Source organism: Spinacia oleracea, chromosome 4 (assembly GCF_020520425.1).
Source record: "Spinacia oleracea cultivar Varoflay chromosome 4, BTI_SOV_V1, whole genome shotgun sequence".
NCBI classification, from domain to species: domain Eukaryota; kingdom Viridiplantae; phylum Streptophyta; class Magnoliopsida; order Caryophyllales; family Amaranthaceae; genus Spinacia; species Spinacia oleracea.
The window spans coordinates 117,206,551-117,215,416 of NC_079490.1; the positions used below are offsets into that span (position 1 = coordinate 117,206,551).

General features: G+C 35.8%; 1 long non-coding RNA gene across 1 annotated transcript; it reads right to left on the reverse strand.

The window, feature by feature from the left end:
- Positions 1-4,349: 4,349 nt before the first annotated feature.
- LOC130459479 (uncharacterized) lies at positions 4,350-8,646 on the reverse strand. The gene is made up of 6 exons (XR_008918884.1): positions 8,179-8,646; positions 5,255-5,316; positions 5,057-5,131; positions 4,669-4,770; positions 4,493-4,595; positions 4,350-4,415 (listed from the first exon to the last, which is right to left on the reverse strand). It is a non-coding gene; the product is annotated as an uncharacterized lncRNA (long non-coding RNA).
- Between the last annotated feature and the right edge of the window lie 220 nt (positions 8,647-8,866).

The window sequence follows — 8,866 nt, forward strand, 5'->3', positions numbered from 1 at the left end:
TGTAAAATAACATTCAAATGCTAATGACTTAGATTTGAGATTATTCATCAATAATGGACCATGGCGAAACTTAGTACATACTGGGTATTAAGATCTATTTACAAAGATCTTATGATATTGTTTTGGATTAAGTAATGGCATTTACTAAATCAAACACGAAAGTCTCCATTGGAGATATTCGACCCATGTGAATAAATCTAAGTAAAGGATGTTTGAACTATGTATAAGCATTTACTAAGTTAAACATCAAAGAGTCTAAATGAGATTCTTAAACCTATATTATATGTCAAAGAATTTAGTTGGATTCAGTATCTGCTGAAATTGAATGAGCTAAAGTTACATGAATAGAATTCAATTGGGAATTATTCTGCAAAAGAATTTATCATGTATGATATAATATGAGGATCGCTAAAAACGTATCGTATGACTTTAGGCATGACGAACATATACCAATCTCTATTGATCTAAGTGAAGATCAACTAGATTGAGATCAAGAATACTTATGGTACTTGAAAAGGTACATAGGAATAGTTCTTGATTCAAGGAAATAAAGATATGCTAAATATTGATGCTACACGCATAAACACTGGCAAAGGATCAAGCAAGATTCCCTTGGAGTTAACCATTGATAAGGACGAGCTATAGAGCATCGTGTTTTGAAATGGCAACATGGATTGGAGACCATGAGTTGTTGCGTGGGAAATTAAATATTAATTTCTATGTTCTAAGATACAACTGGAAAGTCTTCCACATATCTGTGAACTGCTTGGATAAGTAAATCCAAACAAAGCATCACTAGCAACCTATACAGTTGAAGTAAAAGTAATTATTGCCTAAGAAGCAATAAAACAGGGTTGTTTAAAGTTCTTCACTGAACTTGGGTAGATCATCTATCTGCTGGCTTGATGGTTCTTCATTGAAAAATGCGTAGAACCACTCTTGAAAGCAAGAAAAACGTCTGCTAACTTGATGGTCCTTCATTGCAAAATGCGTAGAACCACTAATGTAGCAAGAAAGACTAGATCACAAAATAAACATACTCAAAAGATCTTATCATCATATCTCGAAGAACATTCGATGAAAAAGGATATTAAGATTGGCAAAGCATGATAACTAAACCTATGCAACAAGTGAGAAGCAACACTCACATTGTAGCACTGGAAATCAAGCATAGCTTTGAATTCCATGAAATGTTTTAAAGATGGGTTCGAGGGCCATGGTTGTAAAACATTGGGGTTGAACATTTATCATATATGAAATGAATTTTCATATTCCATTTAATCTTGGTTTAGTATTAAATGATGAGTCCCTTCAATTTGACGATATATTCAAGATAGACTGTCAGGACCAGTCCTGTGACTAAGAAATGTCTATCAAGTGAACTTGAATGTCAAAGGTTGAAAATGGTCCCTAGTCGGAGTTTTCTATAAAATTGGACGCATAGAAAACGTTAGACGATTAGAATGCAAGATGACTAGTAGTTCTGTTTCTTGAACTATGTGGACATGGCAATGTCATAATCATTTGCATAGATACTTAATTTGAGAAGACTAGTATCGGACAAGACCTATGAAACTTACTATAAGAGATGAAAATCTGTCATAAGTAAATTTCATTAAATTATTAGACACTAAATCCTCAATACCCGAGTGATTTGAGATTACTTGTTTGAGAACTGGTTGCTTTGACGTTGACCAACCGTCGCACCGTAAAAGGAGGCTATAAAGGCAACGCTCAGGTAATCACCTATCAAACGAAGTCTAATCTCAAGATCGCAAGATTGGGATTGTCCTCCCATAAATCGGGATGAGATGCTTAAAAGTTGTACAAGGCCACTCGGAGAGCTAGAAACTGTGAAATGCATGGCCGTGCTCGGATGAATCATAGGCTATGATTATCTGTTTATTTGATCAGTTGAACTCTGAAACCGAGGAACACCTCTGGACATAATAAGGATGACAACTCTTACCTTATGTTCAAGAGCAAGCATCGAGCGACAAAGGAATTAGGAAATGCACACTTGTCCCTAAGGACAAGTGGGAGACTGAAGGAAATAATGCCCTTGGTCCAAGTATGCATTCTATGATAAGTCTAATAAATGCGGTTCAGTATTAATTAACAAGTTAATAATTCAGTGAGATCAAGTGAGCTGAATGCCTAGCTAGAGGCCGCTTCAGTTCAAGTGGAATTAATGATATTAATCCACAGCTTACTCTTGACTGAACCCGTAGGGTCACACAAATAGTACGTAAACGGATCAAGTATTTAATGGCATTAAATACTCCATCTATGAATATTCGGAATCGACGGATCTTGGTTTCAGTGGGAGCTGAGATCGTCACAGGCAAGAAATGAATACTCTGGAAACGATGATATTGCCGGAAACGGAAATATGGATCGTATCGGAAATATAAATATTATCCAAGTCGTAGATGTTGCCGGAAACGGAAACATGGTACGTATCGGAAAATATTATCGGAAATGGAAATATTGCCAGAATCGGAAATATTGCCGGAAACGGAAATATTGTCAGAATCGGAAATATTATCGGAATCGGAAAATAATTCCGGAAACGGAAATATTAAATATTTGTTCGAAACGGAAATTAATTCCGGAATCGGAAATGTTAAATATTGTTCGTATCGGAAATGAATTCCGGAATCGGAAATTTAATCGGAAGCGTATCGTACGAATAAGCATCGGACGAGGCCTGCCGGACGAGGGCCCAGCTCGAAGCCAGGCCATCGCCCAGCAAGCCAAACGCGCGCCACAAGCCCAGCCAAGGCAGCGCCCAGGCCTACCGCAAGGCAGGCCCAGCGCGCGCCAAGGCCGCGGCTGCGTGGGCCTCGCTGCGTGGGCTGCTGCTCGCACGCACGCGCATGGGCGGCCCTTCGTGGCTGCCGTGTGTGTGTGTGTGAGTTTGTGCTCATGCACGATTCCTAAAACGTGCAGAGTTCGGTTAATGATTAAATTCCTAATTCTATTTGATAAATTAATTAATTAGAGTTCTTGTGGGATTCTAAGTTTAATTAATTCGTATCCTAATAGGATTCCAATTCTCTTTCCATACCCCTATAAATATGTGGCCTGGGTTCACAATTTATAACGAGTTTTCAAGTATTCAAAGTGAGTTTTTGAGAGAAAAATTCAGTCACACATCTTGCTCAAAAGTGCCGAAAATTCTAGTACCTTACACTACTACAAAAATAGGCAAAGGGACCTGTTCAAATATGCCTAATAGACCTCCTTTGGACAGGTCTCTATCTCAGAGGTCTCTTTGAAAAAGAGACCCCCTCATTAAAGGAGGTCTCTTATTAAGAAAGATGAGACCCTTTATTAGAGAAAGGGGGTCTCTTTGTTTATTTTTTTAATATTTTTATATACAGAAAATTCAGACCTCCTATGTCAGATAGGAGGTCTCTTTGGGATTTTTTTAATATTTATTTATTATACATGAGAGAGCCCTTTTATAGATAATGGGTCTCTTTTCAATTTTTTTAATTAAAAAAAATATCAACGAGCCATATTTTGGCCTGGAAATTCAGCATTGAACATGCTTGATAATACTATAAATAATTAATACTATTACCGAAATAAAAGTATTTCTTACTTCACATCAACTGTGATCCAAATCCCCACAAAAAAAAATGTGATATCCAAAATACATAAAAACTTGTACACGTTAAGCTGATTCACTAAAAGTAATAATCGGAGTCGCACCATTTAGCTGGTTGTTGCTCCTACTGCCTTCTTCAGAGCAGGGCCACCAATTACACCTTTACCAGGTCCCATACTTGATTCTGAAGCAAAATATATATCATGAAACTGTCAGTAAAAGAAGAGAAACATATAGGGCAAACACATACTTTCATAGTATACTCAACGGATAAAACTAGAACTTTCTGTAACAAGAGTTAACAATAAAAGTAAGCAGCATTTAGAGTTTCATGTTCTATATTTTGACAAGAAGTGGGTTAGAAACCATGGATAATAACTAATCTACACAGTGCAAATTAAGGGACACAAAATACTTGACAACAGTAGCCAGAAAAGGCACAACATTATAGAGAGAAGTATGCATCAGACCATTAATTCAAGAATCTGACATCAATTCTCTTTTACAACAACTTCTAGAGATGAATGGTGCAGTAGGCAAAATATCAGGAAAATATCATATTCACATCAAAATAAGGGTAAAAACTTGTACTTATATAATATGTACTATGGAGTAATTCATCATTAACAAACAAATTCCATCACCATCATACTCCAAATAGAGCTAACCTGATAGCATCTTGACGCTAATACCAAGATCAAAAGCTCTCGCTATCGCGTCTGCAATTTCAGATGTGTGGAATGACACAAATTAATGTCCATGCATCCTCGTAGTTAACCTTCGTCCCATCTCTAACTTCCTAAATGAATTTCTTGGTAATCAACCCAACATGCAGTTGGATTAAGTCTTAATCAAGGAACGAGGCCAGAGTATTACCTGGAATGCTACAGCATGCAAATGCTAAACTCGTTTTGTGAACTTGTCAATGAGAACAAACTCTTATATGTATCTCATTCTTATTATGTGCCAGGTTTAGGATCTACGAACCAATTCAAAGCATTAAGAATATGGGGGAAAAAGGCATTTTAACGCTAGCACTGTGAAACCATTACCTGCTGAGGAACACTATTACAAACTTTGTATATGGGCTTATAAATCGGAGTCAAATCAGATGGCATATTAGTTACGAAGTACTTCCTAAATGCCAGCCAAGCCTGAAATGCAAAATAGATATAACATAAACTGATGTGACACAACATTCCCCAAAAAATAAGCAGAAAACTTTACACATGACATACTAAGGAAATATAGATCAGTCGATATGACAGAGTTGGTCGTCCATTTCGCAATCATATTTGCTACATTTTTCTATGGTATGTACAATAAACCAGCTACATTCATTTCATTCAAACCAAGTATACATGCACATAGAACGAGAGGAGGAAAAGCATGGAAAAAGGACTATAAAATATATTGCCATAACTGTTTAGATATACTTACACAGACAAGGAGCCTTTGTTATGCAAATTGTCTAACTACCTATCGGCCATGGAATCGAAGATAAACTCTTCCCCTCTTCATAAATGACAACCAATATCCAATTATTTATACTTCATAAACAAGGAAAACATTATTTTAAAAGGAAAAATGAGACTGATTCAAAGCATTAAGATAAATAAATAGTATAGATGTACTAACTCTTGACGGATTGGGGCAAGTATATATTTCTTCTTACTTTGCTCGGTAATTGAATGATTCACCTATTTTGTGTGCATGGTGGGACGAAGTTTAACCAGTGTTAGCTTATGAGGACAAAAAATCCAAATTCTTCTTGGACTTTGTTTTTCGTGATCTCGTTTTGCAAAAACCTTAACTAATTCAACAAGTATTAGTTACCTGTATTAATCATATCTAGCTTATGTTAAACAAAGTTTAGAGATCACATTTTTTTTACCTTATCCAGATATCCACACAAGATATATGTATGTATTCCATGTTCAATCATTTCTTAAGATCATCAACAAACACGTAAGCAGTAAAAGAAACATCAATTATTAGAATGGATATCACATACTGCATGATATATTTGGTCCAACTAATTATGTTGTTTACCCTGATGACTTCTCTAATTTCAGGTGATGAACAAAAAGAGTGAAGGTGAAGACAATGTTTCATTTTCAGAAGTTGAGTTGTGGAAAAATAACGAAGAACTTCCCTTGGATTGTCTGAACTAAGCAGTACGAAATTACGAATATCAGAAACTTCAAATTAGTACTTGTCAGAAAATTCAGATTCATCTAGCAATCTGAGTTTCAGATGTTACGGTCATCCTAACTCCTGAGTATCTGATATCCAATTAAATTTCCATGTTCTGCTACTGGAACTACCGCTAATTCTAAAATGGTGATCGCAACCAATTTAATTTCCTGATCCATTCATCTTTGCTAGGTACTTATCATTCTCCTAAAACAACCTCTAACCATTTTTTAACACGTACACACATGTCAAATGAAACTCCGAAAACACACTCATCGCCACAGCCTAATCAAATGGCTTAACCAGACACTCAATTCTTGAGCCGGTTGACCATCAACCTGATGTTTGACAATCTACAACCCACCTGAACACTTGGAGAACTACTTTTTGCTATGCTGAAAGAGTGACAAACCATTGGTGCAATATTGTCATTTTTTTTTTATCATATTCCACCATATTTGAAAGCTTTAATCATTCCAACAGGTATCTTGTTTGAGCTAACAAACTACCTAAAAGCTTCTCAGAATTCTGGTTAATTGGGTTGTAAGCTTCTTAGAATTGAAGCTTTAATAGTTAATACAACACGAAAATTGTTGGTGACTGGGTGGAAGACATCTCTGAGATTTTGTAGGAAATGGTTAGAAATTTTTAGCAGTCTAACTTGAGGAGAAATACTCTTAGCCCCACCCCCTCTTTCCCATTGAAAAACAAAGGTCAAGAAATTGAATAGAATATAATAAGCAGCTATTTCATTTGCCTTTTCTGAACCCATCACCCTCCATAAGATTACCGTGAAGCTAAACTTTTTTCCTTACATTTTGTGCTATCTACAGGAAATATCAATACAAACTTATAAAACCGTACAACTTATTTTTTGACATGACTATCTACAGAAAATCTAAAATTACAGTTTAGTCCATGTTTGGTAACAAAACCTCAGGCCTGTTATTTGGTGGCATGAAACAATGATGTGAATTTCAGGACTCTTATTTTGGTGCTTCAACAAGGTGCTCCCAGTTTGGCAAAAGAGTGGCTATGTAAGTCATAGCAGGAGTGATATATTATACTGATTCTTGGAAAGTAAGAAACAATTCTTTACTGCACTTCAGAATCATGCAGATTGATAACATTGTACACCAAATTAAAAAAATCTGTAAAAAGTAGGATAACAATTACACAAAGTAAGAAAATTAGTCACCATGACGAAGCTTGAATTTATAGTTTGTAATGACATACAGTTGGTCTGTTTAAGACCTGGGTGGGCCTGTTTCTGGGTCTCTTAGTCCCTTCTACTGTAAGAGAGTCCTTCCTAGAAGGTTTATCCGAGGGAAAAGGACTTTTAGGTTGTATATCTTGGTTTTTTGATGGAACGAAAAGCTTACTTTCCCAAATTAAAATAAAATAAAAAGAACCAAAGACCCTTATAGTATCATTACCTTTAAGGTTAATGAAGAATGTGTATCCAGCATGTATAATTACGCAATTATGTTACAGAAGATGTCTAATTTTATCTTATTTATGTGGTTTAGACATTTAGTTACTGTATGCTAGATTGCTAGTGTTGCAGTTGTTGGAACCACCTTCAGTATTCTAAATGTTCAGTGATGTTGCATTATTTATGACACATAGGGAAGTGGCCTTCTCTACAGACAGGGAAATTTCTTCCCTTGTGGAAGATTCTTTTCGGTCATACACACAAATGTATACCCCTAGTCTCCTACTTGTACATCTATCCCTATTAAAAAATCAGAATTACAGGTTTTACTCTGTAAATTTCTCAAGTCTTTAATTCCTCAAAGATGATAATTTATTTCATCATTAGTAGAAAAAGATACAGCAGCACTCTAAACAAAATCCTCGAGCACAATAATATTTTCAGATAATGGTCTAGAGTCTTGACTGGTAACTTATCAAAAAACCTAGTAATATAACCCAACAGCAAAGAAAGAAATATAACAGCAACAAATCTCAAACAAAGGATAACATAATAATATTTGCAATGACCCACACCTCTTCTATAACATCTTTTATCAGAGTCTCAACCTTGTTCAAGCTTTCAAACAAGTGTCTCACTCATGCCAAGAAACTCTACAAAAACAGTATTCAACAAACCATGGAGAAACACTTTCACCATGAAACTGGAATTATATGAACATTTAAACACAAAATTGCATCAATTGAAATTTCATAAATTCAAGGGGGAAAAACCCAACTCCATGGTTGAAATTGAAGTTGAAAATTTCAGGAAAAAATCCTAACTTGTAGCATAAATTACAAATTGAATTCAAAAATCGAATAAACCACATGAAATTCAGAAATCCGAAACCAAAAATTAAAGAGAAGAAGAGAGAGATAAGAACAAAAACCTAAATTTGTAGTTCGCTAGAGATTGTGTTGAGGTCGCCGGTGGTAATGAAGTCGTCGACCGTAAAGTATTTCTTCGGTGGTAGATTCGCCGGTGGTGGTGAGTTTGTGATGATTTCGCGAATGATTTCCTTGCCCTACTCGCCTGTATGTCCAGGGAAGAAGAAGAAAAGGGAAAAGACAAAATAGCTAGGGTGAAATTGGGTTATGCGAAAGTTCAGCGCTAGGAAATGAATGAAAATAGAGAGACCTGTTATGTTAATGACAGGTCTTTTGTTATTTTTATATTTAATTTTATATTATTTTATAAAAGAATGGTGGGTCCCTTGATACATAAGAGACCCGTTAACTAACCTAAAGGGTCTGTTGTGTTTTTTTTTAATTTTGTGCCGCAATTAAATGATCTCATTTATGCACTAGAGTCCCGTTAAGTCAGATAACGGGTCTCTTATTTTTTTTCCTCTAATTTAAAGTGGGCCATTTGTCTCATAAGAGAGCCGTTATCTATAATAATAGATCTTTTATATTAAAGAGACCTGTTTTGTCGATCAAGGGGTCTTTTCTAAAGGGTCTCTTTGCCCATTTTTGTAGTAGTGTTAAGGGCGATTCTAGTTGGTCAATCTTAAGGCGGATCCGGACGTGCTGTGGACTATCTACGGAGGGACGACACTTGGAGTCCTAAAGACTTGT